Source organism: Pogona vitticeps, chromosome 2 (assembly GCF_051106095.1).
Source record: "Pogona vitticeps strain Pit_001003342236 chromosome 2, PviZW2.1, whole genome shotgun sequence".
Lineage (NCBI taxonomy): Eukaryota > Metazoa > Chordata > Lepidosauria > Squamata > Agamidae > Pogona > Pogona vitticeps.
In genome coordinates this window covers 31,687,242-31,701,810 of record NC_135784.1, presented here as the reverse complement: position 1 = coordinate 31,701,810, position 14,569 = coordinate 31,687,242, and the positions used below count along the sequence as shown (strand labels likewise).

General features: G+C 43.7%; 1 non-coding gene across 1 annotated transcript; it reads left to right on the top strand.

Moving 5' to 3' along the window:
• Positions 1-2,039: 2,039 nt before the first annotated feature.
• Positions 2,040-2,127, top strand: TRNAY-GUA (transfer RNA tyrosine (anticodon GUA)). Its single transcript is given in 2 exon segments — positions 2,040-2,076; positions 2,092-2,127. It is a non-coding gene; the product is annotated as a tRNA-Tyr (tRNA).
• Positions 2,128-14,569: the final 12,442 nt, after the last annotated feature.

The window sequence follows — 14,569 nt, the reverse complement described above, 5'->3', positions numbered from 1 at the left end:
ATGAGAAAGGTGGGATAAATAAATAAATAAATAAATTCTTGTTGTTTGAATCTTCCTGGATGAGGGTGAAAAACAAAGAAGAGGAAAACTATTTTAACAAATAGGCAACATGGCAACGTGGACCGTCTCCAAAGAAACAGTAGAGCCCACACAAAACCAAGGTTATATAATCAGGACAAAAACCAAGTGAAAACAGATTCCAGCAGTAGGGACAATAGTGTCTTTATTGTGGATAAAATAGATTAGATGCAGCTGCGGGGGAGGGGGAGGACCAGTTCAAAATATGGCTGGTATGAGGAAGCTTTTGATAACCCAGGAAAAGGAATGTGACGTAGTCTAAACTGGCTGTTTGCTTGAGCAGCATATTCGTTGTGATTAAGACCTCCCTAGATCTGGACGTGGTGACGCTGTGGGTTAAACTGCTGAAGCCTCTGTGCTGCAAGGTTGTAAGATCTGCAGTCATAAGATCGAATCCACACAACGGAGTGAGCTCCCGTCGCTTGTCCCAGCTCCCACCAACCTAGCAGTTCGAAAGCATGCAAAATGCAAAAATACGAATAGATAAATAGGTACCACCTTGGTGGGAAGGTGGGAACCGCGTTCCGTGTCTAGTCACGCTGGCCACGTGACCACGGAGGATTGTCTGCAGACAAACACTAGCTCTGTGAGTTGGAAATGGAGATGAGCACCGCCGCCTAGAGTCGGACACGACTAGACAAATTGTCAAGGGGAACCTTTACCTTTTAAACCTAGATCTCCATGGTTTTGCCAATTCTGAGCAGACAGGAGATTACCAGAGTCCAAAGCAAAGAAAAAAATGATCGGGAAGCAGTCTTGTGGCTTACCCGGGAAGTTCGGACCAGCAATTGAGCTGTCCAGCAGGATACAGGGTTGGATCCAAGAAACTGGATGTGAAGTTTAATTGCACCAGAATTGTTGCACCAGCAACAATAGGCAGACGTGAGAGCTCACTTTTTCCTAGAATGCACCATGATTCTGTCCTGAAGCACATGTGGGGGACTTACTCCCAATATGGCAGAAGTACATGGGAGGCCTCAGACTAACTCAGCAGACACAGGCTCTTAAGTATTCAGTTTGATATAGACATACCTCTTCCTGTGCTGACAGAGACCTGGGGGAACGAAGGAGTGCTGGAAGAAGGCAGTAAGTCCAACAAGGGTGTTTGAGATCCCTGAAGATCGGAGGTTTAGCTGGGCTCTGATACGGTAGAGGCAGACGACACTCAGAGAAGTGGTTTCATTTCTTGCTCACGTAGAAGCCTTTAAATCATTTTCCACAGAGCAGAAGATGAGAAGCAGTGCCTTTCCTTTAAGCTTCCTGAGAGATCCACTTTATCAGACTGCTGAAGAATCTCCAGCTAATCATTATAAGAATCATTTAAGAATGGTGACTTAGGTAGGCTTCCCACCATCCAAAACCCTCCTTCTCTATTTTCTTTTGTGTGTCCTACTGAAGTTGTAAACTTCCACACAAGAGTCTTGGCTTTATTGATTATACATAAATATCATTCTGAGAGCCTTTTTGGCTGAAATACAGTTCATCTATTTAAATAAACACATCAGCATTTTTACCCAGGAGTCCTCCCTTAAGGTCTTACAGAGGGTTGTGAGATAGTTTTCGAAGGCCCATAGTCTGTTCACCACTCAAAATGGCTCATCCTCTTGCTGGATACAGAATTATGGGATGTGCTGTCAAAAAAAGTAGCTCCCCATCGTTTCCTGGACAACAGCTGGCAGAACACCACCATAAAGATTTCCTGTAAAACATATATTTTCCTTCTTGACACACACTTGACACACACAGACACCCAGAAAGTAGGTACAGCTGACCTACAGGACAATATCTGATTCTTGGAGATAAATTGTGCTTCTAGTGGAAGCTGCCTAATCGCACCCACGTCAAAAGGAAATGAACTAAGGAGACCAGATCAGGAAAGTAAAGATGGTTATGAGCTGCTAACACTAGGCAAACCACAAACTGCAAGTGAAAAGGAATGACTCAGATCTCTTTTCTCAACCCCTTCGATAGCTCAGCTGGTAGAGCGGAGGACTGTAGAGTTCTACCTTAGTCATCCTTAGGTCGCTGGTTCGATTCCGGCTCGAAGGAGGAATGTTTTCCTTCTTCTTAAGATGAAGTCTGACTAGGAGGAATATTTTCTTCTTAGGGTAAAGTCTAAGCATGCCTTCTTTGGAACAGTAAAGGAAAACTTCAGCAAGATGATGCAAGGAAGCTAATTCTGTGAGCTGAGTCTTTTCCTTTAGCCATGTGTCAAGGGAGAGGTGAGCAATTTATTACCTTCCATGCTTTTCTGGACTGCAATTCTCATCATCCCCCACCGTTGGCGATGCTGGCAAGGGCTGCGAAGAACGGTAGTCCAACAACATTTGCAGGGTCTAAGATTCCTAGCCTTGTTTTTTGGTTCAAGGGGCATCAGCAGCTTGTATTTCGTGTGAAAAATCCAAGTTTTCTTAGACAAAATTTGTGACCGTTTTGTGAAAATGCAAGCTTTCTGTGTCACCATCCCACCCACCTCATTTTTGGAAGGCACTAATTCTGTTGCTTAATTTGACCCAACTCTGGGAGGCAGTGGAAGACAGGAGGGCCTGGAGTGCTCTGGTCCATGGGGTCATGAAGAGTCGGATATGACTAAACCAGTGGTTCTTAACCTTTTTGAAAGAAACGCCCCCTTGAGCCATTGAGGAAGTTATCATCGCCCCCCTCCTGAGGTGATGATATCTTACCTACCTACCTACCTACCTACCTACCTACCTACCTACCTACCTACCTACCTACCTACCTACCTACCTACCTACCTACCTACCTACCTACCTACCTACCTACCTTGTCTCCCTCCCCACCCGGGTGCGAGGCAGCGCTTCACGGGGTGAGGATGAGGACCCATGAGACATTTTCCTTCCACCCGATCCACACTCAATGCTCCCCTAAAGGAGAAAGGCGAGACGTGGCAGGTAGAAAGAGCTGGATCATCTGGTGGCAGCAGCAGCACCGGATCTACTGCCAGCACTGTGGCTGCAGTTGCCTTCACAGGTTTGCCTTCTCCAGCGCCCCCCTACTGCCCCCTTCTATTCTTTCGCCCCCACACCGCCCCTTTTCGTTCTACCGCCCCCCTGAAAAATGAAATCGCCCCCTGGGGGGCATTATTGCCCACGTTAAGAACCACTGGACTAAACAACTAAACAACAACAACAACAACAATTCTGTTGCTGACAAGGTAAGTGCTGGTCTTTTTGCTTTCATTTGCAAGCAAAAGCTCTTGACAAATTTTTTTTGACAGACTGTCACAATGTGTGCAAAAACCCCTACCTTTATTTATTTATTTATTTATTTATTTATTTATTTATTTATTTATTTATTTATTTATTTATTTATTTATTTATTTATTTATTTATTTATTTATTTATTAAGGGCAAAAACATTTGTATTTGTTGCATCCTAGACCAATGGTTCCCAGCCTTGGGTCTCCAGGTGTTCTTGGACTCCAACTCCCAGAAATCCTGGCCAGCACAGCTAGTGATGAAGGCCCCTGGGAGTTTTAATCGAAGAACACCTGAGGACCCAAGTTTGGAACCACTGGTCCAGACAATCAGATGGCTCCTGTATAACGAGGCAAGAGCCATCTGAACGTGAATCTGTTCAACTCCTTGCTTTCTATCCATACCATTCTATTCCTCCTCCTACCCCATTGTCATTTCTGCCCTTTTGCTCAATTCACACTAGCTGAAATCCTGTTGCTTAGTGTATTAAATTGCAGTACAGTAGACCCATGAAGCCAATAGGGATTTGGTGAATCTACCCCTCCAGAGGTTCCACTAATTCTAGTGGGTTTACTCTAGTTCCAACTTACTACACTAATGTGAATCATAACTAAAGTTGGCCCATATGAATATACAGAACTAAAGATGGGCACATGCTGCTGGTACAGCAGTTCGTGCTGGTTTGTTTATTAGCTGGTGTTCCGCACTTCGAAGCCTCTCCTTCTTTGATGGGTGCCCAATCAAAGGCAGCGGCTGGAGCAGGTGGGGCAGGGAAGGCCAGGCCACCGCCTCTGATTGGGCGCCCACTGAAGAAGGCAGGGCTTTGAAGCATCAGACATCTGTTTGGCCAAGAAAGGAATTGGCACAATCTGCTGAACTGCGGGGTTCGTGCCCATGTCTAAATGGACTCTATGGAGGAGTTGACCCGCCAAATCCCCAGTGATTAAATGGTCCTACTCTAATGTCACTTAGAGCAACACAATTTTAGCCACTAAGTTTTTATGATGCTCTTTTAGATTTCTTTTGTCTCTTTAGGATTTTTTGGGGGGGGGGGTATCAGCAAAATTCAGGGCTACCTCAACTTGGTACTTGAACCTCAAGTTTATATCTGAAATATACCAGTCTTTCTTTGTTCCATAATGATCACTCATCACCTCCACCACAGTGGCTATTGTGTTGGTTTTATGCCAACAAGGTTTAAAGCTCTGAGTGTTTCAAAAGGAATCTTGAGTCGTGGCTTTCGAACGTCTTCGAAGCTGTTAGTTCTTTCCAAAGAGGAAATGCTTCTTTTGTGTATCACATCTATGGAATGCCAGAAGAAAGGCCAGTCCCTTGGCCCATCTTAGCTCCTTTTGAGAGCCAGCCAACACAACAGCCCACAGCTATTTCTGTCCCAGGTTGCATACCCGTTAATTAGCTTCCCAAAAGGCTCAGACAACAGGTTTATGCCCCATTTTGTGTGTGAAGATACTGCGGTCCAGAAGGCTCAGCCTACAATTTGAGACATTGACTCAAGTGAATGTAACAATGTCATGAGCAGGAAATCCTGCAATTCAGTAATGCTTTCGAGAACTGTACCAGCCCAGGGCACTGGAGTCCCTGGAAGGGTGACACAATTCGCCATGTATGTATATGTTTGTGTGTGTGTGTGTGTGTGTGTGTATTTCTAGCATTTTTATACTGCCCCAATTAGTGAAAATCCAACACAACGTAAGCCGTTCCAAACCCACCCTCACCCTCAGCCATAAAAATCAACCCATAATGAAAAGAAATAAACAAGCAAACTAAATTTAAAGGCCAATAGATCGACAACAAAGAAAAAAAATTAACCAATGGTGGTGACAATCCTCAGCAGCAAAGGTGAAACATGGGCCACATGGCTACCTGAAGGGGAGAATATGTTTGAAGCCTTCTTTAAAACATTTGTTCTTGAGTAACTTTTTAAAGGTCTGAAGGGAGGAGGCCTGTTGGATTTCCAAAGGGAAACAGTTCAAGAGTACTGGGGCCACTACCAAAAAAGCCCGACTCCTAGTAGAAGCCTTTCTTGACTCTCTTGGTGTGGCCACTCACAACAATGGCCTTGAATTAGGGTACCAAGTGGGTGTAACCCGTTATCAATTGGTAATGATAAGAGTATCATTAAAATTATAGCAATGCAGGAAAATAGAGAGGATATATGTGGTTAAACATCCTCCTTCAGCCTTGTGCAGTTGAAATGTGTTAGACTACAACATGCCAGGATGACACCATATTGAGAAAGAGTCTAGTGGAGTCTTAGAAGCCTTCGGACTGGGCAATAGCACTGCCTTACCAGATTGCTGTCACGCTTTGCCATCCAAATCTGCCCGTGTTTGTTTGACATGAAAAGAAGTTTCCATAGAACCTAAGGATTGTTGTTATCATTTTCTGTCAAGTAGCTTCTATCTTACACAGATCATATCAGTTAATCTCCTCCAATCCTTCTAATGAGTTAATGAATTTTAAAAAGATGGCAACTGAGACCACCATCTCCTCACCAAAACTTGAAAAAATTTGTTTCTCGATTTTCCCCAAGCAACCCAAGGCCAGCAGCCTTTCTGGTGCAGCCCATCCTTTCAAATCCAGCTGTTTCTAAGGCACTTGTCATATTTAAACTCCTCATTCACTTACTTATTTAGGGAGGGCCAGTGTGATGTAGTGGATGGAGGGCTGGGCTGGGCTACATCTGGGAAGATGTGGGTTCAAATCCCATTCAACCATGAAACCTACTAGATTGACCTTGGACTAGATCCCCACTTGACTTACCTTATAGGGTCATTAATGGTAACAACAAAGAAGAAAACCACGTACCCTGCTTTGAGCTCCTTAATGGAAAGGCAAAATATACTGTAAATATAACAAATAAGCTCTGAAGTTCTGATGATGAAAAAAAGAGACCCCTGAACAAAGCCAATGGGACATTATGCCCCAAATCCTGGCCTTTCAGGCATAGTCACTGGAACAAGAAACAAGACTTTGGAGTTGTAGATGTGTTAGTCTGTGCAAGCATTGTAGGTGAAAACAAAATAAAAGTTTAAAAAACAGACAAAAACTTGGTGGCACCTTAAAGACTAACTTGTATATTTTTTTAATGTGAGCTATAAAAACGACTTTGGGTTGTGTGTAGCGCTCCTCTGTCAACATCCAGGATTTCATCAGAGCATTTTCCGGATCAATCCCCAGATTCTGGATTTACTCCTCTAACTAAATCATCTAAATTACAGTATGTTTCCATCTGCTCTTTCCCTCTGGAGCCAGGCTTTGATCCCATGGTTCCTGGTTCCTTTCTGACCGAATCCTCCTTCAGTTTAATACTGTCCTTTATGCTGAATGGTCAAGAGCGCTCTCATTGGGTCTTACGTAAGCTGAGGTATGTTTCATCGATGACATTCTGGAAGAACCAGAAAAGCTGTCCTTTTGGAATGCAGTTATGTAATCATAATGATTCAATCAAAGATGCAAGCATCGCTTCTCCCCCTGGCCCCATCACAGCGTAGCATTGTCTGTTTGATTTCTTTTATGGTGATTCTGCCCCAGGCAACTTCAGTTGCCACTCCCTTTTCATAGCTAGATTTCTCAAGAGGTGTGCTAAAACTAATTAAAAATCAATTGAGATTTACAGACAAGAGCCGCATGAGAGGTTGTCTAGACTGAATGAAGACGGAGAAATGTTTGTCCTCCTGAGAAATGTGGGCTCTTGGAATATGAGGCAGAGGCTCCTACGTCCCAAGCTGTCCAACATAGCATGAATTACACAGCACAGAGCTCATTGTTTGCTTTTTTATTGTGCAAATGGGCAAAAATGGACCCCAGATATGGATCAGATCCACTATGGCAGTGGTTCCCAACTTTGGGTCCCCACATGTTCTTGGACTGCAATTCCCAGAAGCCTTCGCAACTAGCTATGCTGTTCAGGATTTCTGGGAGTTGTAGTCCAAGAATATCTGGGGATCTATTTTTGGGAACCACTGCATTACGGCATTTGTGTGTGAGGGGGAGGGGGTTAAACCTTCCTCTATTCATGTTCTTTAAAATCTTAATTCCCACAGAGAGAGAGAGAGAGAGAGAGAGAGAGAGAGAGAGAGAGAGCTTTAATGTCAACAGAATGTCAATGGGAGTTGAATTCAGCTTTTAAAAATGGAGAGTGCAATTCAAGCCACGTCTGTCCATGTGATGTGGGTTCCATCTACATTTGACTTTGTACATGCATGGAAGCAAATATTTGAACTGTATGCTATGCATTTTAAGGTTATCTAACAAGCCAAAAAAGGAATCTTTCCCTCATCACATCATATCTATGAGACTTGGATGTAGAGGGGGCCCCTCTGGTCAGGTGGGACTACATCTCCCAACATCTCTAGCCAAAACACTTCTCACAATGTAATGCTTGATTGGCTGGAAAAAATGTGATTTTCCTACTACCACCTTAAAGCAAACATGCCCTACTGCTATGTGGAAGCATGTTGTGCAGCTGGCATGTGCACCCATTCTGAGTAATATCTGTGGGGGTTTTGCAGCCTTCCCCCTTCACCAGTAAGTGGCTGTCTAAGAGGGGGTTCTTAAAAATGAGGCTGCTCTCTTCTTGTATGCAGGTGTGCGTTCTTATTTTTTTAGAGCAGTTTTAAACTGTTTTTATCTACTAGTTTTTAACTCAATCTCTGTCTCATTCAGACACAATCTTTGCCTTTCAAGCTTTTTCTAAGAATTATGCATGATGCATTCCCCTTCCCTCTTAAGCAATCAAAACAATGGAAGAAGATTCTCGAGATTTTAGAACACAAACATTTATGCATTGAAATACGTAGCCTGGTACCTAATTGAATGACACGTGGCCTTACATCATGGACCTTTTGTCCTGAGCTCAGGAGGAAAGTGATATCATCATCCGAGGTTACTGAGTAATCTCCAGGGTGCCAGCAGGAAGAGAGGAACATACAGATCTGCCCTGCCAATTCCACAGCAGTAGAACCCAAGCTGGCATAGGTGTGACTAAGTGCTGATGGGTGATAAAATCTAACCTCTGGAATGCCACATGTTCCCTCCCTCTGCTCTAGGGAATCTTTCTAAGTTAGCAAACAATGCCAATCCATAATCAGATGGGGGGGAAAAATAAAAAGCCCTATGTTCCTTGGGCAAATTTCAAAAACAAGCAAAGCATCCAGGGGAAATGTATTCTTATTCTGATTTTCTCTGCGCCAGGACCTGCTGGGTGTAGACCCTAGTCTTGCCTTACAGCTGGGTTTCCACTGGTTCATCTCCAAATTCATCTCCTATTTAGTTTTCTTGGAACATGAGCTGTTCCTGCTGTCAGGTTTTTCAAAAGTTTTAGCACATTGTAACTTTTGGGCTAAGGCACACTTTCAACATAGCATCGAATATTCCAACTTTGAGGTCAACATTGACTATTAGGAACCAGCCTCCTGACTTTTGGTAGACCCCCTTTGTTGTTTGTGCTCGTTTTCATGGATTCTTGCCAAGAACTCAACTTCAGGTGGAACATCTTCTGATGCAGCAAGACATGTTCTTGAATCGCATGGGCTTAGCTGCTGAGAGATTTTCCCAACAGGAGCAATTTGCGTAGGTGAACAGTTTTCAGATTCCTCAGATAAATCTTGGGTGTATAGTATAGCGTTGATGGAAAATCTGGCAATGCACACACAATAAATATTTATGAGCTGTTTTAGCTCAGTCTTGATTTTGAACAGCCTTCCTTCAACTCCCTTTTGCGTTTCTCTAAAGAAAAAAAAACATGATGTCTCTAGTTAGGGGCAGGGTTTAGGCTGGGCAGCTAGACTGGGCCCATCTTTACTGTCCTTTTGCAAGGAGGCCAAGACCTTTCTCTTCACTCAAGCTTTCCTTGAGTGAATAGCTGCCAAGTGGGTTTTTTTTTTAATGGATTCTTGTACCTTACTGCTTGGAACGTGTTTCTAAGGAGAAAGGCGAGTTAAAAATATTTTATATAAAATAAACAAGCAAACTAATTTCTACCTTCATCCCCAATCATTAATTGTAATCCTCTCAGAACTGCAAAGTTGGAAGGGGTCCCTATGGATCACGGAGTCCGGCCCCTGTCAAGGAGGCACAGCGGGGAACTGAACTCCCGACCTCTAGCTCCACAGCCTGATACCTAAACCACTGAGCTACCCAGCAGTTCACATGCTTTACAAGTGAATGTACAGCTTCCAGATGATGGCTCTCAGGGTTTCTGATAAAACAAACAAAGGTCGAGCTTGCATATTTAAAGTCTGCCTCCCACATTTCCGCAACCCAGAAATTCTCCCTTGAATTCTGCCGCTGAATCAGAAGATTTAAAAGATTTAACTTATCCAACTCCTTTCACGTCATCCCGTCTGTCACTGCCTGTCCTCTACTACTATAGCAAACTGCATTTCAAAAGAAGGGGAACCTTCTTTCTCAAGCAAGAGAACTTGACACTGCTGGCCTGCCTCTTGATAAAGATTTAAAGGTAAAACTACTGTGGGAACATCTTCCCAAATCCACATGCTAATCCCCTGTGGGATCCCAGTAAGCCTCCATTCGACCTCCCACACAGCCACTGGCTTCTAGAATCATCACCTGGGGCAAAAAAACAAAAAGGAGAGCTTTATTCTCATGAATCTGTGATGAATGCAGATTTCTTCCTCTTTTTTGCAAAACAGGGGATGCAACCATCTGGAGTTTCTTGAGAATATTTTTGAAAATGTGATTCAATGTTTACAGTTGGATTGCCTGTCTCAATTGATGATAGTTTATGATGAAGGAGCTATTTTATGTTATGTTACATTACGTTATGTTATATGTTATGTTACATTATTTTATGTTGAGAAACACGTTCCCTCCAGGATATTTTCTCAGGGCTACTTCTTAATAATAAGTGTGTCCCATCAAGTCAATTCTCAGTTATGGCAATCTTTTTCTGGTTTTTCTAGGTAGAGAATACACAAAATTGGTTGGCCATTCCCTTCTTCTGGGGGCATCCTGAGATTCTGCAACTTTGTCCAAAGTCACACAGACTGGCCCCTTTTTTCAGGAGGCCCGGAGGGGAATTGATCTCTCAACCTCTGGCTCTTCAGGCAGATAACTCAACCACTGAGCTATCCAGCCGGACTCCTGGTCATCCTGAAACTAAAGCCAGCAGGGGGAGGGGCCCCTCTTTTCTTCTTTTCTCCTTTTTAACCTCCTCCTGCAGGCTCGGCCAGAAGCTACAAGAGGGACAGGCTGCTCTCTTGCCAGACAGCTGAAAGGTCCAATCACTTGCATGTCAGTCACTGGCTTATTGGACGCATGCTATACAATTCTCTGTCTTTGGTATCTCGTTGCAGGCACGCTAAAGAATTTGGTCAGAATCCTACTATGTTATTAGGCCTGCCAGTGTAGGTCAATTGTCATAAATTTCAGTTGCAAATTGCTATAACTTAAGAACTCAGTCTAGGCCAGTGATTCTTAACCTTTTTGAAATAAATGCCCCCTTGAGCCACTGAAGAAGTTATCATTGCCCCCCTCCCCACAGTGATGATATCTTATTTACTTACTTATTTATTTGTTTGTTGGTTTGTTTAAGACACTTAAATCCAATGATCCCTGAAAACAAAATTCAATTCCAAGAAAATGAAATGCCCCCCAAAAGTAACATTTAATGATTTAGTTGCAAGCGAATTTTAAGACGCAAAAAGAAATATAAAAAGGGCATAAAAATAAACCGCAATGCAGGAACTAAAAATTTCAAGATGAAAACTCTGAAACTAAATTAAGATTGGAGGAAAATATATATTCATGCACACTGTAAAAAGGCTGCAGCCATCTTCACAGGTTTGGCTTGCTCCAGCGCCCCCCTACCGCCGCCTTCTGCTCCAGCGCCCCCACGCCGCCCCTTTTCGTTCTACTGCCCCCCTGAAAAATGAAATCGCCCCCTGGGGGGCATTATCGCCCACGTTAAGAACCAATGGTCTAGGCCATAGGTCGGAAACAGGGATAAATTACCCCAAATGGAGTAAAGGTGAAAATCCTGGGGTAATGAGCAGACTGCTACCCCCTCCCTCCCTCCCACCCCCACCCTCTGCAGACAAACATCAAATTGTAAACCACCTCTCCCTGTTACTTCCTTGGCTGCAGAAGGCACTTGTAAATCCTCCGTTAGTTCAGAGATCCGTGATAAGCCCCTTGATTGGTTACAGCTGTGGATGGATGGATGGAGGAAATGGAGGGAGGGAGAAAATGGAGGGAGGGTGGGTGGATGGATGGATGGATGTGTGTGTTTTGGTGAGAGAGTGGGGGGGGAGAGAGAGAGAGAATGAGAGAGACTGACTCAAAACTATGAAAAAGAACAGGCAAGAATAAGAGAAACCTTTAATTAAGGCGGGGGGGAGGGTGGCTTTTAAAGGTGCTGTCCAGGTTTATCATTGCTTTCCTTCCAAGAAGCAGGCCTTTGAATTTTGTGACTGCTGTCACCCTCTAGTCTACAGTGATCATGGAGCCCAAGTAAAATCTGTCACTGCCTCCATATCTTCCCCTTCTATTTGCTAGGAGGTGATGTGACCAGTGGCCAGGATCTTAGTTGTTTTGATGTTGAGCTTCAGACCGTTTTTTGCACTTTCCTCTTTCACCCTCATTACAAGATTCTTTAATTCCTCCTCACTTTCTACCAGCAGAGTGGTATCATCTGCATATCTGAGATTGTTGATATTTCTTCCGGCAATCTTAATTCCGGTTTGAGATTCCTCCAGTCCAGCCTTCACCCTCATTAAGAGGTTCTTTAATTCCTCCTCACTTTCTGACATCCTTTTGCATAGTCAATGAAGCAGAAGTCAATCTCTGTGGCCATGGGCATCTTCAGAGCAACAGATCATGGACAGAGTTCCCACTCCTGTTCCTCTGAAGATGCCGGCCACAGAGACTGGCGAAACCTCAGGAAGAACAACCTTCAAAACACGGCCAAAGAGCCCGAAAAACCCAGAAAAACCACTGCCAGAACAGTTTGCTGATGTCACCAGACACACTGACCTTTTTCTGGACTTTCCTTGGGGATCTTATGGGGTCTGTCCTGATGAAAGCTGGCCATTGAAGGTGTTTCACCTCCCCCATCAACGCCCTGGTCCACAGAACGTCATACACACACAGCAGGTGTAGACACACAGCTGTGTATGCAGAAGAATTCAGCAACCTCTCTTTTGAGGTAGATGTCTGGTAAGTCCTGCCCTGGGAAGGACAGAAGGCAGAGGAAGGGCCTATCTACATGACACAGATATACTGTAGCAGTTTGATGCCACCCTAACTGCCATCACTCCATCCTATGCAATGTTGGGATTTATAGTATGGTGGGATTTAACATTAGAATTCTGTACCAGAGAGTTCTAGTGCCTACAGAGTCACTATTCCTTCACCCAACTACAAATCCCTGGATTCATATAACGCAACAGGATGGTTAATGTGCCATCAAACTGCTATAACTGTGTAGCGCAGATATATTTTTAAGTTTTGGAGATGGTGACCAAAGCAAAACTGAGAAATGCTAGGCATGAGAGGGGGAGAAGGGGGTGAAAGAGAGTTTAATTTCTGTAGTCTGGCATTTCACCAGTAAGCATCTTTCAACGGATACATCAGAGAGGAACTGTTTTTGACCAATTACCTAAGACCCCTGGGGGAAAGGATAGTCTTGTTCATTAACAGCTCTGCCTGGCAAGAGATAGTTGCACCTGGGTAAATACAACCACAAGACCCAGCAGATTAAAAGCCCCTTTGTTGGAAAAACAAATAAATCCCAAAGAGTTTGGTGAACTGCTTGGGAAGAGGCATCCAGTGGGGGGTCAGCACTGTAGGACATGGAGTTTATACTCTGATCCATGACTGGGAATTCCTGCATCATACGTACTTAAAGCAAGGGTTAGGATCCAGACTGAAGCTAAATATTTACAATGATCAACCCCCTGATGGCTCCAGGGAACACAGCTCTAACATTTCGTCGATTCTGCAGGATATTGAATAGGTTTTGTACTCTGTGGCCATCCAGGTTTTGTTCGTTTAAGGGGGAAAGCTCAGAAAAATCTGTAAAAATCCTAAGATTTGCAGTCATGTATTAAACTGCACTCTACTTCATAGAATAGTGGAGTTGGACGGGCCCCATATGGCCACTGAGTCCAACCTCTGGCTCAATGCAAAAATTCAAGTTAAAGAATATCAGACAGATGGCTGTCTATCTTTCCCTTGAATACCTCTAGTGTTGGAGTGCTTACCACCTCTAGAAGTCCTATTGCTGTGCTGTTCTAAGAGTTAGGAAGGTTTTTCCTGATATTCAGCCAAAATCTGGCTTCCAGTAACTTGAGCTCATTATTATGTGCCCTGCACTCTGTTTTGCTTGTTCAACTCCATAGAGTGTGGCCCACCTATTGTTGTTTTTTCCTTCAACATAGTATATTTAATAATCTTGGCCTATGGTGGAAAATAGTAATTAAGTCATGCCTCTTGGCTCAGCTGAAGGAAAAACTGTCAACAGTAAACCTGTTCATGGCAGACAGGGGGGGAAAGGAACAGGGAATGAAGCCCAGGTCACGCTATTCCTCTCTAAAGCACACCTGGGTCTAGAAATAGGAGCTGGTTTAGCCTAGAGGAGGTCTTTCCCAAAGCTTGCCAAGTTGTGGTAAGCAAAACAGTGTTGTAAACACTTGGCACTGTGAACAGAGCTGTGTGTACCGTATGCAGCTGCCATTTGCCATAATGTAGGATTGAATAGCATCTGTATTCTCAGGTATCATTGATGTTTCCTTCTCTTACATTTGTAGAGCCCACTGCTGGGTTTACTTGGTGGTGTCAAGGGCAAGATGGTGAATTAAGGAACTTAATCTACAGCAGTGGCTAATTTGAAATAGGTCAGGATTTTTTATACCTTGCTTCAGTCATCAATCCAAATGGAGACTGCAGCCAAGAAACCAGGAGTCTGAGATTAGAAGGGGCCGCAATGAAGGCATCTGAAAAGGCCATCAAGTGTAAGGATGTGTCACTGGAGACCAAGATCATTCACACGCATGTATTTCTGATCACCATGTATGGGTGTGAAAGCTGGACAGTGAAGAGAGCTGACAGGAAAACGAAGGATTCATCTGAAATGCAGTGCTGGAGGAGAGCTTTGTGGACACTCTGGATTGCCAGAAAGACAAACAAGAGGGTTCTAGAGCAAATCACACCTGGACTGTTTTTGGAGGCAAAAATGTTGAAACTGAAGCTGTTCTATTTGTATCATATACTATCTGTATCATGAGAAG